The sequence below is a fragment of the Pelodiscus sinensis genome, chromosome 3 (genome assembly GCF_049634645.1).
Source record: "Pelodiscus sinensis isolate JC-2024 chromosome 3, ASM4963464v1, whole genome shotgun sequence".
In the NCBI taxonomy this organism is placed as follows: Eukaryota; Metazoa; Chordata; order Testudines; family Trionychidae; genus Pelodiscus; species Pelodiscus sinensis.
This window is the reverse complement of record NC_134713.1, coordinates 87,666,390-87,685,559: the sequence shown is the minus strand read 5'-3', so window position 1 is coordinate 87,685,559 and position 19,170 is coordinate 87,666,390.

The window sequence follows — 19,170 nt, the reverse complement described above, 5'->3', positions numbered from 1 at the left end:
AGCAGGGCCTTTAAAACTTCTAATCATGGAGATTCTTCCACCTCCCATTCCAGTGCTTCACCACCCTCTTAATGAAATAGTTTTTCCTAATATCCAACCTAGACCTCCCCCACTGTAACTTGAAGCCATTGTGCCTTGTTCTGTCATCTGCCACCACTGAGAATAGCCTGGCTCCATCCTCTTTAGAACCTCCCTTCAGGTAGTTGAAGGCTGCTATCAAATTCCCCTCTCACTCTTCTCTGCAAGCTAAATAAGCCCAGTTTCCTCAGCTTCGCCTAAGAAGTCATGTGTCCCAGATCCCTAATAATTTTTCTTGCCCTCCACTGGACTCTCACCAAGTTTTCCACATTATTTCTGTAGTGAGGGCCCAAAACTGGCCACAGTAGTCCAGATGAGGCCTCATCAGTCATGAATAAAGGAAAATAATCACTTCCCTTGATCTGCTGGCAGTGCTCCTACAAATACAGCCCAATATGCCATTAGCCTTCTGGGCCCAGTGGTCATTAATTGTGATGTTCACTTGCATTCTGTTATAACTGAGCATGTCACTATATATATATTTAATTTTCACCACATTCAGATAGCCCATTTCACACACATCCTTAAATCTACACTTATTCAGCTAAACACTTGACCATGTACTTGCAGTGAACCATATGCTCATATGCTTTAAAAAGGGACTCACAGTAACATTTTCAAAAGAGCTTAAGAGACTTTGGAATCTAAACCCCATTGTCAAAAATCATTTAGGTGCTTCGATATGTAAGTTTAATTGCAAGTCAGTGAGAGTTAGGCTCTGAAGTAGCCGAACCACTTTTGAAAATGGCACTCAGGTTTGAAGTTACTCAGATGCTTTTTGAAAAATTGAAAAAAGTAATCAGTTTCAAAAATGCTCATGACACTGGATGCTAGATGCTTTTGAAACTTATGTGTTACAATGGACCCTGCTGAGCACTTCTGAAAATCTGGCCCTTATTTATATGCCTCACTGTGAGCTGTGCTCTTTTGGAAATTTGGTTCGAGTTGCAGGTGCTGAACCCTTGAAAATTGGATCCCAGATTCAGACTAGAACACTATAACTTTTGTGCCTCATTCTAGTCCCATAGTCTTACCAGGCTACAAGGATGTGGCGCCAGATCCAGACTTCAAAAGGAAAATAAATATTCCACTATGTCAGGCACAACAGAAGCAGAAAATCTTCCAGAGATGGATTCTAGGTAGCAACAATTAATCTGCCATATAAACAAATCATCCTCCTTCAGAATCAGAAGCTGGGATTAATAAAAACATCTCGGGGGTTGTTGAGTCCTTATCAAGCAAGTTCAAATATTTTGCTGCAAGGGAAAAGGATATTGGGAAACACAATTCAATTCTATGTAACATTAATACAGTGTATAGCTATGAGCAAGTTCTGTTAAAAAACGTTCTGATATATACCTCTGGCACTATAGAAATGTTCAAGCAGCAACTTGAAGAGAATGGACTTTTAGTGAGTCAGTGCCTTCAGTTTCACCAATATCTGTAGTAAAGAAACAGCATGCTGATGTGACATCTGCTCATGACTAGACTGTAGAAGTCTGAATCCAGGGGCAATCTACCAGTCAGAGATCACTGGAGCTGGTGCATTCTGCTATTGCCCCATGTCAACCTTAAAAAGCCTGGTGGACTGGAGGTGGGTGTGGAAGCAGCTTTTGAAAACTCTGTGCCTTCTGATGACTCCCTCACATAAGAAAATACTGAGAGTTACCATTACTTTTCATGTTACACATCCTGAGTGGTGCAAAGGGAGCAGATCTAGGAACAGAGATTTGGCTCTGTATGTATGGTAATTAAGAGCAAAATATGGCCCACATGAGCCCACATTTTACACTTGTTGGGTGAAGTACATGTCTGATGTAATACTGGAAGAAAAGCTCAAATCAGGGTCAGAGTTAGGGGCAAGTGACCCAAGCAACCACCTGAGGTATGGGGCTTGGAAGGCACCAGTCTTAGGCTGTTGTTTTTGTTATTAGTGACAAAAGGGAAATAGAATGTTTGAAATAAAATGTTGCAGATGTTCTTTGTGTGGATTCATTTTTCACTAACCACCTAGAATGTTCTGGACCTTTGTATAATTTCATGGAACCTTCCAGACTTTCTGAGAACTACATTTTTTTGAACCTCCTAGAATATTGTCAGCTGTGCCCTCACAGGTATATAGGGGCTAGGGTGTCACCAGTGAATCAGTGAAATATAAGAACAGAAGTGAAGAGCAGTGAGGCTACGTCTAGACTGCAAGCTTCTTTCGAAAGAAGCATCTCCGGAAGAGATTTTCCAGAAAACTTTTTTCGAAAGAGAGCATCTACACAGCAAAAGCGCAATGAAAAAGCAATCTGCTTTTTCAAAAGATAGCATCCACATTTATTAGACACTATCTCACATTTCAGTTGTAATTACTGTGGATGGAATGACCACCAGAGCACCTGTGCTTTTTCCTGGAGTCCTCTTCTTTCAAAAAAAACACACTCTCTTCCACATCCACACTTACCTTTTTCTGAAAAAGCTTTTTTGGGAAAAGGCTTCTTCCTCATAGAAAGAGGTTTACTGCAGTCAGAAAACCTCCTGCATTCTTTCAACTTTCTGTCAAAAGAACGCAATAGCAGTGTGGACGTATGTGTAGTTTTTCCAGAAAAATGGCCATTTTTCCAGAAAAACTCTGCAGTGTAGACATACCCTGAGAAGCCAGCTGTTATATTGTGAACCTTGTGTAATTAAGACATGAAGAGTGTAAATAGTGGTTATTAAGGGACATATTTAATGAGATGCCAGAGATAGCTATCAAATCCCTATTTATGTAACAATATAATAAGAAATAATGTTACTTTTTTTGCCATTCTTCATAAGTAATGTTTGATGATTTTCTAAGACTACAGAACATAGACTTTTGCTCTCCCTAATACCACTTGTTTTCTCCCACAGAAAATAAAAGATGTCCCCAAAGAAGACTTCAAGAGCTCAGTTTAGTGAAAAAGTTCAATTGCAATCTAGTTTGTAGCAAAAGGCAAATTTGATGGGAAGATATCTGAAACAGAAAAACATAGACCAGGCTTCAGGCAATAGCAACCTCCCCAGTGCAGAAGAAATTGAGGAATGAAGCATAAATGATGAAAGTTCTATTACTAACAAATGTTGGTGCACAGTTCAATTTCTTCTGATTAGTACGTTTCAGTTATTCTTATAATTAAAAATTTCTATACGCTTAGAGGAAATCTATTTTTCTTATTTGCTTATGTATGGCATGATAAATACAGATTTACAGATCATAATGTGCAAATTTATCATCTTATATGACAGGAATGAATCCTGTATGCAAATTATGTTTCAAAGTCTTGAAACAGGCTACAATTGTAATAAAAAATAAGATTAAAACGTTTAAAAAATGAGGGGAGGATGTTGAAGACTGCTTGCCTGTGGTACCATTTAGTCTAGCCTGTAACTTAAATAAAACCCTTTTGCACATATTTGTATTTTTTAAGTACAGACATCCTGTTCTAAAAATTATAACAAACTCAGCTTGTTTCAGAGTTCAGTGAATTATCTTACTGAAATAATACAACGAGCCCTAGATGAATGTTTTGTTACATCAACTAAAGAGGAAAGCCCCAGAGATTAAATCCTGACAAACAAAAGTCAGAGAGTTTTGTTATTAACTTCATTGGGACAAGGATTGCACCAAAGGTTTGTAAATTTAGAGAAGTAGGGAAGAATAATTCCCTCTACTGTCGGAATTGCTGAATAAAATTCTATGGCAATTGGCCATAATAGGAAGTTGTATCAAATAATTATAGTGTTCTCTTCTGGTCTTAAATTCTCTAACTCTATAAATTATAATGTTAATGAAAAGGTTAAACACTATGGTCCACATCACTATTAATGATGGAATAAAAGGATATAATGACATACTACAGTGCTGACTGAGAAACTGTGAAATTCACAATTGGACAGAACCTAAGTTACTGGATGAAATTAGTTCTTGAGGTTCTGAATTCTTTATTAGAAATCCTTAAAATATTAGAATGAAACAGCTGTTTCTCCACAAATAAGGAAGAGCAAGAATAAATAAGAGTTCTGCAATCTTAAAATTCTGTCTGTTCTGTGGTGCTTTCCTATTTTTCATGATTAATGCTATTAAATAACACTGAAAATGCTTCCTTTCTTGTTGGACAAGTGGATTTTAATGCTCTAACATTGTAGCAAAGTTAACCAAGTCCTTGTGAAGCTCAGATCAGAACATCATTCTGCTTTAAACTTCTAGTTCCAAAACTTCTTTTTGTAGTCACAGAGCATGCTTCCAGAATGGCTTCCTACTCTGTTTTAGGACAACATTAAGAACTGAATTTTCAAATCATACTTCTGATTTAACATTTCCTCTAATTTTAATTGTGCAGCTGAATCTTGACAGTCCTGGGCATTGTCCAAATGCACCATGAAAGATTTTAGACTCTGAATGGCCATACACGTTCATGGGAGACTTTTGGCTAAATCTCTCTTCATTAAGTTGAAGATTTACACTTAAAGATCAGATATACCCGGTGGCATTTGGAAACATTAAATATCAAAGGATTACTTACCCAGAAAAATCTAACTGGTGAGGTTGTAAATCTTGTCAAGTGTAGTATGATTTATAAAGTCTACTGAGTAGTAGCTATGAAAAATACACAATCCAGACAAATTCTGTACATATTCCAGAGATAACTCTAGACTGTACTTGACTTTACTTGACTTTACTGTTTGCTATAAAGTTGCAAATATTAGTGTGGTATTAGAATATTTGTACCATCCTAGGTCTGTACTTCTGGGCTGTTTTTTGGCAAGAATACTCAGAGATACCTTCACTTATTTTCACCTCCCTCAAAGGTTTTCTCTGTGGCTAAAGAAGCACATGAGTATATCCTCATCTGGAGGTCGCTAGTACCACTTTGAGTGCCACAGGAGTTTATTCATGCACAGTTCAGCCACTAACCTGTCATGATGGATGAGTGCTACCTGGAACTCACTACCACTGGTCCACTAGGCCTGCTCTGAGGAATATTTAAAAACATGTTTCAGAACTTCAAGTGAAACATCCAGGGACACACACACACAGAGGTACAGGTTTAATACTGGTGGCACTGCAGTGGCTAACCAGCTTCTGCCTCTCATAGCTTTCGTACAAACCAAGTCACTGTTGCAATTCTGAGGTTACAAAACTATGGTTTCCTTAAAGGCACCCATCAGTATACACAACAAGTGTACTGAATGGAAAGTGAAAATATTCTCAAAAGAAGCAAGCGGTGGGTAATTGGATTTCCTTCTGTTTCAGTTGTCAGGGACACAACACTCAACACAGGAGACTGAATGTACCCACTAGAAAACATCCAACTACTAAGTAACTCATTCTAATTTGTTTAAGATGACCTAAAAAGATGCTTGTTTCAAACGTCTGTGAATAACAGGTATTAGGGTTTTCAGATACTTTTTTGAAAAAACCCGAACATGGCAGGAAAAAAATTGGTTAAGCAAAAAAAAGCAGGGAGGGGACCAAAGTTGCTGAGCAAAAAACAGCACAAAAGAAAGAGGTGCTGTGCCTTTAAATCCCCACGCTCACCATTCCCCCTGCCCCCCAAAAATGTCCCAAGCATCCTTCTGTCCAAGAAAAACAGAAAATACCGGACATTTTACGTGTCCGGTATTTTTTGGTTTTTTTAGCAGACAGAGGCCAATACCAGACACCTGGCAACCCTAAAAGGTATTAGTTTATAAATGCTCTTGATTATGTTACCAAAGTCTAACAAAGCAAAAGATGTAACAGTAACATACTTTAAAAGCATTTAGGGCTGCTATAAAGAGACTGGTTCTAATTTTATTTATACTGGGTTTACACAGTTATAACTCCACTGACAACATTAGAATTTTTGTTTAGTCACACCAGCATAAGATAAGAATTAAGCCCAGTGTTTCCTTCATACTACCTTTGCTGAGCAAGCAAAGTTAGATTCGGGTCCCATTCATCTGATTCTGGAGGTCCGTTTCACACTGCATCACTGGCTTTATCCTAGTGCCTCAACACAGAACAAAATGACAGTCCCTGTCCAATCTTAAAGTCTAAGGCTTGGTCTACACTGAACATTTAGGTTCACATGGCTGTATCACTCAAAGGTGTGAAAAATTCACTCTCCTGAGAACCATAGTTATGCAGACCTCACTCCTGGTGCAGCTGCAGGTAGGTCAATGAAAGGATACTTTTGTTAACTTGCCTACCACTGCTTGGGGACACAGATTCTTACAGCAACAGTAAACCCCCTTCTGTCATTGTGGGAAGCATCGACATTATGGTGCTACAGCAGTACAGCTACCGCATCGTAGCTCTACTGATATAGCACTCATAGGGTGTGTCTCCACTGCTCCCTTTTCTCAAAATAAGCTATGCAAATTGCATAGCTCATTTCAAGTTAATTTTGAAATATAGCAATATTCCAGCACATCCCTTAAGCCTCATGGTATGAGGTTTACAGGAACAGTGGAATAGCAAGCACATTATATTTTGAAAATATATCCCAAATTAGCTCCGCAGTGTAGATGTAGTCACAGGATACATATGATGTAAACATAAAGTAAGAGACAACAGATGGATACACAGACAGATGGAGAAGCACAAGGAAACAATGAGACAATATTGGCCAGCATAATAGGCAGTAGTATCCAATAGGCTAACTGTTGTCAAGGAAAACACATTGTATCCTGTTAAGAACAATCATGAATGAAGACCAGCATGAAAATATCCTAATAGCTTATATTGAATTATGGACAATACTGGAAATCAAAATTCTATTTATCCACTGAACAGAGTAAACCCCATTCATTTCTGCCATTCATTAGAGCCTAGCTCTAGAGTGATGATATCTTTGTACTAAACTCCAGCTGTCCAATCAAATCTCCAGCCAAGACAGGAGCATTCATCCTCCATTAAAACAGGTATCGCACGCACTGAGGGGGGAAATTTGAAAACAAATTCAAAATCTTGAACTCATTTTCTTTATGCAGGTTTCATTTTTCATGTATATTTTTATCATAATGTTTTGATTTTGAAATTTTTCATTTATTCATTTTTCCTTTTCTTAATGTTTTTGTTTTCTCTTTCTTTTTTATTCTCCTGCAAACTTTCCCCCTTCTTTTTATTTTGTTATTCTTTTCTTTTTCTTTCTATTCCGTTTGTTATCAGTTTTTGTTCTTTTCCTCCCTTTCATACTTTTGCATTTTGTCACTAAAAGAAAGATCGGAAGTGAGAGAAAAAACAAGAAAACAAAAATGAAATATGAAAAATGCTATCTTCCCATATTCTCATTGTATTCAAATGAGCATTTTTGTGAACATTTATAAGAAAGGAAGAATTGTCTTTTTGATTAAAATCAATTTTGTTCAAAAAAGGATGATCAGCACTAATTTCTTCTATCCATTTAAACTCGGCTTCTTTGCTAAGATTGCCGGTTAGTGGCCCTAGTAATGGTGATTAATGCGATGAAGCGAACTATTACTAGCAAATGAAAAACTTTTCATATAAACCACTGAAAAGCCATAACATAATGATATCTTTTCAATATTAGAACACACAAATTACACCACCAGCTGTATGGTGAATGAGTCCACATTTTATTACCAATCACCTGAGCCACTCAATCTCTGCATTATAATGCTTGAGTTCAATTTTAAACTGAGCTAAGTATCCAGGATACTTTAAAAGATAGGTAAACTGAGTTTTAAGACCTACATATTCAAAAAGTAACAACCACATTTTGAAAAGTTTGGTCTAAGTCTATCGTGCTTTATTTTGGTTCACTTTAATCACACATAATTCTAGCCTGAAAACAATCTTTTACAACCAGAACCTTTCCTAATGTTCTTGAGTCTCACTTTAAATTGAACATTCACATGCCACACGCAAGGAGAGAGCCTCTAATGATGTGATTCCCCGTTATTTCTTAGAAGCTGATGCAAGCATCCTAAGGCTTCTGCCACTATGTTTTGTTACTCTTCCCATCTTGTGTTTATCTGTTCCTTATAAATTGATTGGTGTGAATAACTACATAATTAAACAATTTCCCTATAAAGACATACTTACTTGCAATCACCTCACCTAACAGATGTTACAAGTCTGCTGTATGAAAAATGTGTTGGTCACAGCAACCAGCTATCCAGCCTCACCGAACATCTGCACTCTTGGGACCATAGGTTCATGAGTGGCCTTTAAATTGGTACCTTCTCTTTTGTCAGCACTGATTGGATATTTAGATAACCAAGGGTGGGATCCACAAAGAGACTTTGGTGTTGTGGTGCTGAACATCATGATGCCTAATTTTTAGATATCTAGAACAGTGCAGGAACAACACTGCAATCCACAAGGCCTGAGTCAGGTCCATACATCCCTATACAATAACAGGGAGAGAGAGATTTCTAAGGGCACGTCTACACTGCAACACTATTTTGAAATAACTTAGTCTGCATCCACACAGCAGGCAGTAATTTCGAAATAGTGTCAAAATACTGTCAAGCTGAGTTGTTCTACTTTTATTTAAATATAAATTAGTCCAGAAAAAGAATGGGAATGATTCTGTAGCCCAGAGATTAGGGCATTCACCTGCAACAAGGTTGAACCCTATTCAAATCCCTTCTCTCCATGAGGCACTTGAACCAGGAGTCTCCAATATTTTAGCTGAAAACTATAATGGAAGTCTGACTCTGCTTTGTTTGGAGTTTGACAACCTCTGAGCCTGCAAGACTGGGCCCCCAGTCCACCACATGTGACTTTGGTTGCTAGATTCCTATCTTCCCAAGGTTTGTGAATTGCTCTGGCACTTAGGTGGAGGATAGATGACCTGCCATCTAAAGGGAGGCAGCAGCAGCCAGAGCTTAGTCACTGAATGAGTTCTGGGCCTACGAGGTTAGGCAGCTGCTGAGCAAGTCTTGTGGTTTACAGTGGTGCCTGAATATGGGACTTAGGTATCTACTTACCTTTGTGAATCCCACCCCCAACTGCCCAGTTTGGTCAGGCAAACGTGGCTTGCTGTGCAGTATTCAGGACCTGCTTGAAGCCATTTTGAAACTTTCTGATTTTAATACTTATGGAATCACAACACATCACACTGTGAGTTCTTATATTCATGAGCCAAATACGCTGATGCCGTGGAAAACAACAAGGAGTATCAGCAATTACAGCCGCTCCCCGAGTTGCGAATGGTCAAGTTACGACCGTTTGCACTTACAACCAAAGCTCCCATGGAACTGTCGTAAAGGTGGTCCCTGACTTACGAACGCGACCCACGCTTATGAACAGCATGGTCGCGTGTAACTCAATGGAGTCCGAGTTACGAATGGATCGAGTTATGGCCAAGTGTTTGGTCCATAACTCATTCGTAACTTGGAGAGAGGCTGTAATGTGATACAGCAGTTGCCATTAAAAAGTCAGTATTTATTAGTAGTTACCACACTGCTATTTCAGCTTCTTCCTGTTGGATAAAGAATGAGGAACATTGTGAACTCTCATGTTCCGCTGGGAAGTGGTGATTTATAAATAGTAAATGCATACCTGGCTGAGATGACCAGTGCTGTTCATATGCCTCAGTGAATGGCTTCAGAGCCAGTGTGACAAAAGAGAGCTACAGAAGATGATCCTTGCAGAGCAGATAATGAAGCAGCAAGGCCAACTCTCAGGTTTTTGAAGCTGAGGTTTTTGAGTATTTGAGACAGGATTATAGGCTCACTCCTTATGGTGAAACATTAGAACAGTGTTTCTTAAACTTTCTAAGAGTGAGGAACACCAAACAATATTTTTTTATGAGGAACACCAAGGATATTTGTTGAGCAAAAAAAAAAGCCAAAAAATATGTTGCGGGGAAAAAGGGTTGAGGGAAAGTTACCGAGAGAAAAAAAAAGGATTGGGGAAAAATTATTGAGCAAAAAAATAAAATAAACTAAAAAAGAAATAAAAAGGTCACCTTCTCCTTTAAGAGTGGCCATATTTAATTCTGTTCTCCACAGCACACCTCCAACTGCCTCGTGGCACACCGGTGTGCCGTGGAACACAGTTTAAGAAACACTGCATTAGAATGACCTGCACTTGCTAAATATTGCATTAACTATGTTCTCAGAATTAAAGAGTTCATCACTGTGGGCTATGGCTACACTGCCATTTTTTTTGTTTTTGTTTTTGTTTTTGTGGAAGTGTATATGCAAATCACACTCTCATTTGCATATCTTCTTCTGATTATTTTTGCGGAAGAGGTTTTGCTGATAAAAAGCCCCATGTAGATGGGGCTATTTGTCAGAAAAAAAACCTTATTTGCAAGATCCCTTATTCCTCAAAAAACAAAGTTTACGGGATCTTGCACAAAAGGGTTTTTTTCCAACAAATGGCCTGGTCTACACAGGGCTTATCATTGGCAAAACCTCTTCTGCAAAAAAAAAATCAAAAGAAGATATGCAAATGAGAGCATGATTTGCATATCCTCTTCCACAAAAAATGGCAGTGTAGCCGTATCCACATATGTTGTGATCCCTTGTTTTAAGGTGTACTCACCTGCTTTTCACTGAGATGTTACAGCTTGAACGTACCAGGCCACTCTTGTGAATTGTTGACCTAACACTGATAGTCGTGCCACTAACATATTCTTCCACCAGAGGAGCTATTTGGAAAGCAGTGCTGGCACCATAATAGTAGACGTTATGGTGGCAGCACTAACAGTAAAGAGCCGCTTTCATGAAGCCATGTGTAATATATAATGATTTTATGGAGCTTACATAATTATGAACAATGCTCCATAATTTTACATTACAGTAGATGGGGCTTTTTATATTAACCATAGATATGTAGTAGGGCTGAGCGGGACCTAGTCCAGCCCCATGTGCTGAGGAAACACAACCAGCAAACACATGTAACTATTGATATACCTACCTTTCCTATAGAACTCATAACCGCATCAAGGAGGAACACCCTTCTACCATCTCCGGGCCTGATACAGTGTCCACTGAAGTGCGTTTCAGATCAGGTCCTAACTGCATATATTTCTCCAGCTTACTGGAAGGGGCACTTGGAAACAGATCTGTGTTTTATAAGTGGCAAAGCCAAGCTGGAATCAAAGAGCTCATAGGCCACTTTCCTACATGACTGAAAATTAAAGTTTGTGTTTGGATTTTAAATTAATCTTAGGTCAGGAAAAACAGATACCCCTTCAGTTTTGTCATGTAGCATTTCTTTTTCTTTGTCTTCATAGATTTATGTCTGACAACCTCCAGCTGACACTTAGGTGTGCAAAGGGAATCCAACGGAAAGAAAATGCACAAAAGAAAAATGAAAGGTGATTCCAACAGACGACAGAGTCCTGTTATTTCTGTCAAAAGAATTTGTTCTTTTGGTGTTTATTCCACTGTTTCTGTCAGTTTCAGGTTGGTAGCTTTGGCTTTTACAACAGTCCTTGTCAGAATAATAGAAAAAAATTATAGAAAAGGAAACAAGGGAGATAATACTGAAAGTGTCTCAAGTTTAATTGGAAAACTGCATTTTTTTGTATTTCTGGGTTTTGTTTTGTTTTTTATGCCAATCTTAAACTGACATCTTGATGTTGGAAGATTACCACAGCACAGGTAACAGAAAAAGAGATGGAAAATCTTGTGAAGAGTTTTTCAAAGGCACAAAGAGAAATAAATTAAACTTTCAATGTGAGCTAGGAGCCTGTCTGCCCTTTTGCCTTTGAAACATTCCCCTGATAGACATAGATTAGTGTTTTAAATAAAAAGTAACTGAGACTGCATACAGGAACTGTATTCTCCAGTGAATTCCCTCAAAAATTCAATAGTCATTTCACATGCATATGCTGTCCAGATATGGTAATACTCAACAAGCACTAGGGGGCTACATCTATACTACAGCACTATTTAGGGATACCAGAGGTATCCTGAAATAGCTATTCTGTGACTTTTGAGTGTGCCCATTATTTCAAAATATAACACGTTTGCTATTCCGATGTCCCTGTAAACCTCACTCCATGAGGAGTAAGGGACATTTCAGAATAGTGATTTATTTCGAAATAAGTTAAAATAAAAAAAGGAGAAATTGGAGAGGGTCCAGAGAAGAGCAACAAGAATAATTAAAGGTCTAGAGAACATGACCTATGAAGGAAGGCTGAAAGAATTGGGTTTGTTTAGTTTAGAAAAGAGAAGATTGAGGGGGGACATGATAGCAGTTTTCAGGTATCTAAAAGGGTGTCATAAGGAGGAGGGAGAAAACTTGTTCATCTTGGCTTCTGAGGATAGAACAAGAAGCAATGGACTTAAACTGCAGCAAGGGAGGTTTAGGTTGAACATTAGGAAAAAGTTCCTAACTGTCAGGGTAGTCAAACACTGGAATAAATTGCCTAGGGAGGTTGTAGAATCTCCATCTCTGGAAATATTTAAGAGTAGGTTAGATAAATGTCTATCAGGGATGGTCTAGACAGTATGTGGTCCTGCCATGAGGGCAGGGGACTGGACTCGATGACCTCTCGAGGTCCCTTCCAGTCCTAGTATTCTATGATTCTGTGATTCTAAGTAGACAATGCCAAATTTCAAAATAAGCTATTTCAAAATTAACTTGAAAGAAGATATGCAATTTGCATAGCTCAAATTGTGTAGCGTATTTCAAGCTACGAGTGTGAAGGGATCTTGTATCTTAGCAGTTAAAATCTGAGATGTAATAAGCTCTTCGTATAAACTCGGGGGCATCTGTCAACCTGTTGGCTGCCCTCCGCGAAGGGATCCTGATCCTAGCGGACAAAGACACAGATGTTAAACTCCTCGGGGCGCCCGTCAGTCTCTCCTAGACTGCCCACTGCGACGGGACCTTGTGTCCCAGCAGTTGAAGACTCGGGTGTAACACACACACACACACACTGCCCTGATCATCGGCTGACAGAATGGGACATAAGAGAGATTCTCAACAGTTTTGTCCTCTGGATCATATTTTAATAGCAATGGGTTTGTGAAGCTGCTCTATACCTATTAGCAATCACACATACCAATGCTATTCCCATACATGTACAGTCTCCCTTCCTATTTGCAGTTGCATAGTGTCCACCTACTAGCTACAGCAACTGGTGATGGGAAAGTGATATTAGGAAAACATATATGACTTTTAGCCATCTTTTAATGTATTTAATACTGGAAATAAAAAGGATAGCCAGCAACATGAAACTATCTACAAGTGTTCTGTCAATCATTCATTGTCCAGGGACCATAAATTGTGAACCATCAAGGCATATGATGCAATTCTCTTGAACTTCTGTGGTTAAAAGAAGTATAGTTCCATGTTTGGCGGTGAATGTGCCTTATTAATACATAAGTTAGAGACACTTACATAACTCAACAGTGGAATAGCTATGAGTGAGCAGTGCTTGGATATCTATGATATGTGGAATGGCAAGCTATATTATCATAGCCATGTACAAAGTACTCTCTTCATGTAACTTTGATGGGGTGTTCACCACACAAAAGGCTTGCAGGGGTAAATTAGGCCAATTAACTTACAGGTTGCACCTGCAAGAAAACCAGGGGATGCTAAGCTCTAATTGCTAAGTCCAGCTGTGGGAAGAACTTGTTGCACTTCCTCAGACCTGTTGAGGAACAAACCCGGACAAAGGGTGGGCTGAAGCAGTATTAATTTTGGGGTTGCTTATTGGTACAGCTTCTAAAGAGTAAGGTGATACTCACGCACACTGATCGCATTCATGCTGACAGTTTGGAGGCAGGCTGCAAGTGCAGTGTAGATAACTTTTAATATTGCTGGTAGCTGGAGTGCTGGCCAGGATCAGCTTCCTGGAGACTTGACCATGATGTTCCTTGGGAGATCCCTTCAGATCTGCAGGAGGCTTTACTTTTTCTGGGCCAGTCCCAGGTTTCTGCTGTGATGTTACATTTTGTCAGAGAGAGAGAGATTGTTTGGCTGCTTTTCAGTGAATTTATCTGCTTGTAGTGTCTTTGTCTGCCTTAAGAGGTCACACGTCCTAAACTGCCTTTTTGGTTGGGTATTTCTTATTCACACCTCACACATATTCCACAGATTATATACATATTCATAAGCTACATGGTTTCTAGGTAAGTAACTAGAAACTTACCATAAATTGAATTACTTGACATACTAAAAGGACCTAATGTAAATACTATGGGTTAACATACCGAAGACATGATAAGGACTTAACTTACCCCTAACTAAGAGAAGTAGGGTCAATGGAAAAGGGGAGAGCAGAGGAATATGTCCAGTGGACTCCAGTGGAGTGGGGCGGGGGAGTCATGTCCTTCTGGTTACAGAACTGGCTAGGTTTATAAAGAGAAGAAGTTGGTAGTAGATGTGGGCTGCAGTAAGGAAGCCTATAGTCACACTTTCTGATATAAGGGAAGGAGCCTGCCTACATGCCTGCTGCCTACCACCAAAGAAAGGCAGAATAGGAAGAAGCAGAAAAGTCTGAGAAAGATAGATCTGAGCTGTTGGTTTGAGAGTCACTGGACTGGAACTCAAGGTAGAGGGCAAGTCTGGGTTCCCTTTCCAGTCAATATGGGAGTGATGCAATCAGCACTGAGGAGATGGAGACTGCCTGAGACTCTGAGGAAGGAGGTGGTTAGATCCCTGGAGAGGGAGGGTGATAGAGAGTTGGCCAAAGGGCTAAGCCAGGAAGGAATTCACCTCCTCAGAAGTGAGAGCACTGCAGTGTGAGTGACTGGGGCAACAGGCTGAACAGGGTGGACAAAAGTGAGGTAATTCTCCAGATGAGCCACAAGGAGGTGCTGCCAAGCAACAAGTAGCATGACTGTAGTATAGCCACACAACAAAGTCATTTTTAACTTGGTTAGTATCCTCTTCTCTTTTAATTGTAAGTTTCCTTGCAGCCATGTTAGTTACAAATGGGGACAGACTGATATTTCCACTGATGAGTTACTTAGAAAGCAGGTTAGAATATCAACAAGAAGAAAAAGATCTGTTTCTTAGCTGAGAAAAAATGTCTTCAGGCTGGACTTCTCTAGACGTTCACATGGCCCATTAACTGCCTTTTGCCTTTGCCTTTGCCTTTGCCTCTCAGTGCATGTAATTGTTATACAAGTGTTAACGGGTTAATGTGAGCTCCAGAACATTTTGGAGACTCGGCAGAGCGGAGAGGAATTTACTGTTTTCAATGTATGTAGGATTTTTGCTGTAAACACTACTGCAGAAGGGAATAAACACTGTGAGAGCCAGAAGCCTGGTACACTTTATAATTAGAGGTTTTCAATCTTGCACTATAGTCAAGCACGATAAAAATGGGGCTATAAAAGTCTCCTGTAACTAGTGGAAGATGAAAGGACAATAGGAATAGAGCGATTACATCTCATCTAATAGTTTGTTCTAAACATCGTACCCCCAACCAAATCAATGTTGCTTTCCACAGAGAGAGCCCCAAATTTAGTAGCCCTATGCTATGTATGCCTAGGGCCACTGTGGGCAGCAGTATCCCCAATCCTCCAGCCCTCCTTCTGCCTGCTCTGCCTCCAGCTCTGACTAGCTGTGCCACTCTCACCTGCTCCATCTTCTGTTCTGCTGTACCACCTAGTCCGCCTGCTCTCTGCCCTCCTCCTGCCTTCCTCCCAGCCTTGAGCTCAACCCTCCCCCCATCGAGTGAGTGAGTGCGCGCGTGCACACACACATACACACACACACACATACACACACACATCCACCATTGGGGAATGGAGGATGCAGGTGCTCAAGAATGCATATGACAACAAAAAACATAAGGATGGCCCTGAAAGGATATATCATTGTGATCAATCCCTGGCATGTTTATTTTTTCTTGTATGCAACAGTTTAACACACCTTCTAAGCACTTACGGATGCTAGGACAAGTAAGTGTACACTGATGTGCAAGAACACATGTAGGGCACGTTGTGTCAGTAAAACAGGAGACATTATTAGCAACTTGTCTGGAACTGAATCCTTGAGAGTGGTGGAGGTTGGAGAAGATGCTGAATTTGGTGCTAGTGATATTGACATCTCAGAAACCCTGCTGAAGAACACAAAGGAGAAATTATTGAACTTGCAGTTGTTGGATGTGAAATAGAAAACTGTGAGTTTGTCAATATTCCCATTTTTAATTGCTTTGAATTGCTAGCAAGGAAAGTGTAATTAAGTCCTCTTGTCTCTTCAGCGTGTCCTTTGCCTCCATTTGCAATACTTTACAAGTAACTATATGGAAATACACTTGTTATCTGAAAAGCCTGTGGGAACCAGGTGGACACTCATAAGAGGGCTGAATTTACAAAGATGTAGCTTATGCTATATAGCTTGATACATGGTTAGATGCAGTTGTCAGTGTGTCCTAGGAGCTCTGGAGGTTGGATGGTTTGCAACAGGGACACTTAGAATCCCAGTTATAAGAGTCTGAAGGGATATTATTGTCCTTTCAAAAATAGCTTTGTATTCACTGATTATGGAGATCGGGTGTGTAACTGTACAGGTAGGAAGAGCCAGTGTATTAGCTAGCTGGGGAAAATCTTCCTTTCTGAGCAGGGCTGGCTCTAGGTTTATTGCCACCCCAAGCAAAAAATGTTTTGGCTCACCCCCCCCCCCCCCCCCCGTTTTTTGTCCAGGGAGGGTGTGCACGCAAATGCAGCTTTCACAACTTGCTGGGGGTGCATGCGCAAATGCAACTTGTGCGGCTTCCTGGGGGGTGGGGCATGTGCTTCAGGGGGAGCCCAAACCCCAGGGAGAGTGCCAAAGACTCCCCACATGAGGACAATGGGAGGGCAGGTTCATCCACAGCAAGTCAGTTAAAGACTTCCAAAGCACGCAGTTGTTCACATCACCTAGTGCTGGAGTCCCAGTCTCACTCCTCACTCTGCAAAGGGATTTTATTATTAGAAGCCTTATAATCACTCAGACTCCAACCCCAATACATAAGCTGGCCAACTCTTCGTGTCCATGGACAAGAATCAGCCTCTCTATACAATGAGACAGTTCAAAGGGATTAAGAGAACTTTTGTTTCAACTCCACAGCTCAACTGTTCAGAACAAGACAGGCACCAGACAACAAAACCCCACTAGCCTAGGACCTGTTCCATGAGCTCAGCCCTGTGCTTTCTCCTTCAGGGACGGACCAAATAGCCTCTGAAGCAGGGTGGATTGATTTAAATAGCTTTGATTTAAATCTCTAATTTTAATCATGATTTAAACTGGCAAGAAAACCCATGTTTAAATGAGCAATTAAACATTAAAATTATACTTTTAAAATATTTTCCTAAAGGATGGTTGAGTCTTATTGATTAGCAACCTTTAAAACATGTTGATTTACAACTAAATATAACCTTTTTGCCAAATTTGGTGCTTCTATTTATTAACCAGGAGAATACACTCAGTACAGCTACCAACTAAATAAATGCCCAAATAATTATGTAACTTACATGTAACCAGATTCTTAATTTTTACATTTTTATTCTATTACAAAATGGTGTGTAATAGGAACACTTAAGAGACAGCTTTTACCCCATTTATTATTTGTTCAGTGGTAGCTACATTTTTAAAAACATATGATTTGCATTTACTTCTGTCTGCACGGAAATTCTATTTAAAATAAACAAAACCAGCATTTAATTTGTGTATGAAATAAAACTACCTTAAATGTGAAGGACACATAACAAAAAAGTATCCAAACATACTTTGCAGCTAAAATTCATTTATTAAACAAAGGAAATATCCATAGTAAATTTAACAGATCAAATCTAGTCATCATGTTCTTCAAGATGTTAGAACTCTCTCATAACCAGTTTTTTACTGAGAGAAGAGGAAAACAAGTTTTTCTGGTTCATCAACTCTCAGTTTTTCAACGGTGAATGAACTAATCATTGAATTGAACTAGATGAATAAACCAAAGTGATAAAAACATTCTCTCTTCACCTGCAGAAGAAGCTACTGCTGATGTAAACACTGGTTCTGAGTACTTACACTAGTGAACTGGTAGAATTTCTTTAAAAATTGACAGGAGACATGTTCTATTTAATTTTTAAATTTAATTCATACGTTATTTAAATAGGTTATGATAAATGTAGGCCGTAATAATTTTTAATTTAATTGTAAAGGTATATTATTTAAAACAAAGCCTATTTAAATGGGATCACAATTCCAATTTTAATAAAGCTCTCCTGCCCCAGACAGGAAGGGACTTGGGGACATGGGCACTAGGACCACGAGACTTCCCCTTCCTCAGACAAAGGGAGAGGGAGAATCACCTGGGTACGAGGCAGGGGTGAGGTGGTGAGGACACAGCACAAGGGGGCTGGGTTCCTGGGCAGGTGTGTGGGGGGGGGAGGGTTCAGGGCTCAGAGAGTAGGGGAAGGGAGGATTGTTTAGACAGCCAGACAGGAGATGGGGATCCAGGTGGGAGGTGGGCGGGGAGGGAAGAAGAGGAGACAGGGTCTTAGCAGGGTTGAAGTGGGCCAGGAGATGGGGTGGCTGGGCAGAGGCCGAGCCGGGGGAGGAGAAGAGAAGGGGGAGATAGCGGGGGAGGGTCACAGGCAGGGACACACAGGCTGGGGGGAGGACAGCCGGGCAAGGGGGGGTCACAGACAGGGGTGTTGCGGGGGAGAGAACACCGGCGGGGGAGCCAGGGGAGGGGGAGTTGCGGGAAGGGTGCACGGGAGGAGGGGTGGCCGGCCGGGGGGGAGCACACAAGTGGGGGGGCCGCACTCATGAAGGCAAAGAAGAGGCCACCAGGCTCAGCCTCACTAGCCATGGCTGCCCCACGCTGCCCTCCAGGAAGCACCCCAGCAGGGGCCGCGCCTCAGGACTGCCCATGCAGAGTTCCCAGCACCCCGGGGCCAGGCGCAAGCTCCGAGCAGCCAGGCATGGGGCTCCTAGCTCAGGGTGGCCTCTGCAGGGTTCCCCACTCAGGGGATGGGGCCCTGCCATGGCAGGGCCCCGCCGTGGCAGAGCCCCAGCACCCGCTGAGTCCCTGAACTCCACACCAGTGAGCTGGCTTCCAGGAGCGGCCACCATGGCCACGGCCTGCCCCACCAGGCTCAGCATCATCAGCCGCAGCTGCCCTGTGCGGGGGCCAGGCACTCCGCCCTCCCAGTGCCCTGGGGCCAGGCACAGGCTCCGAG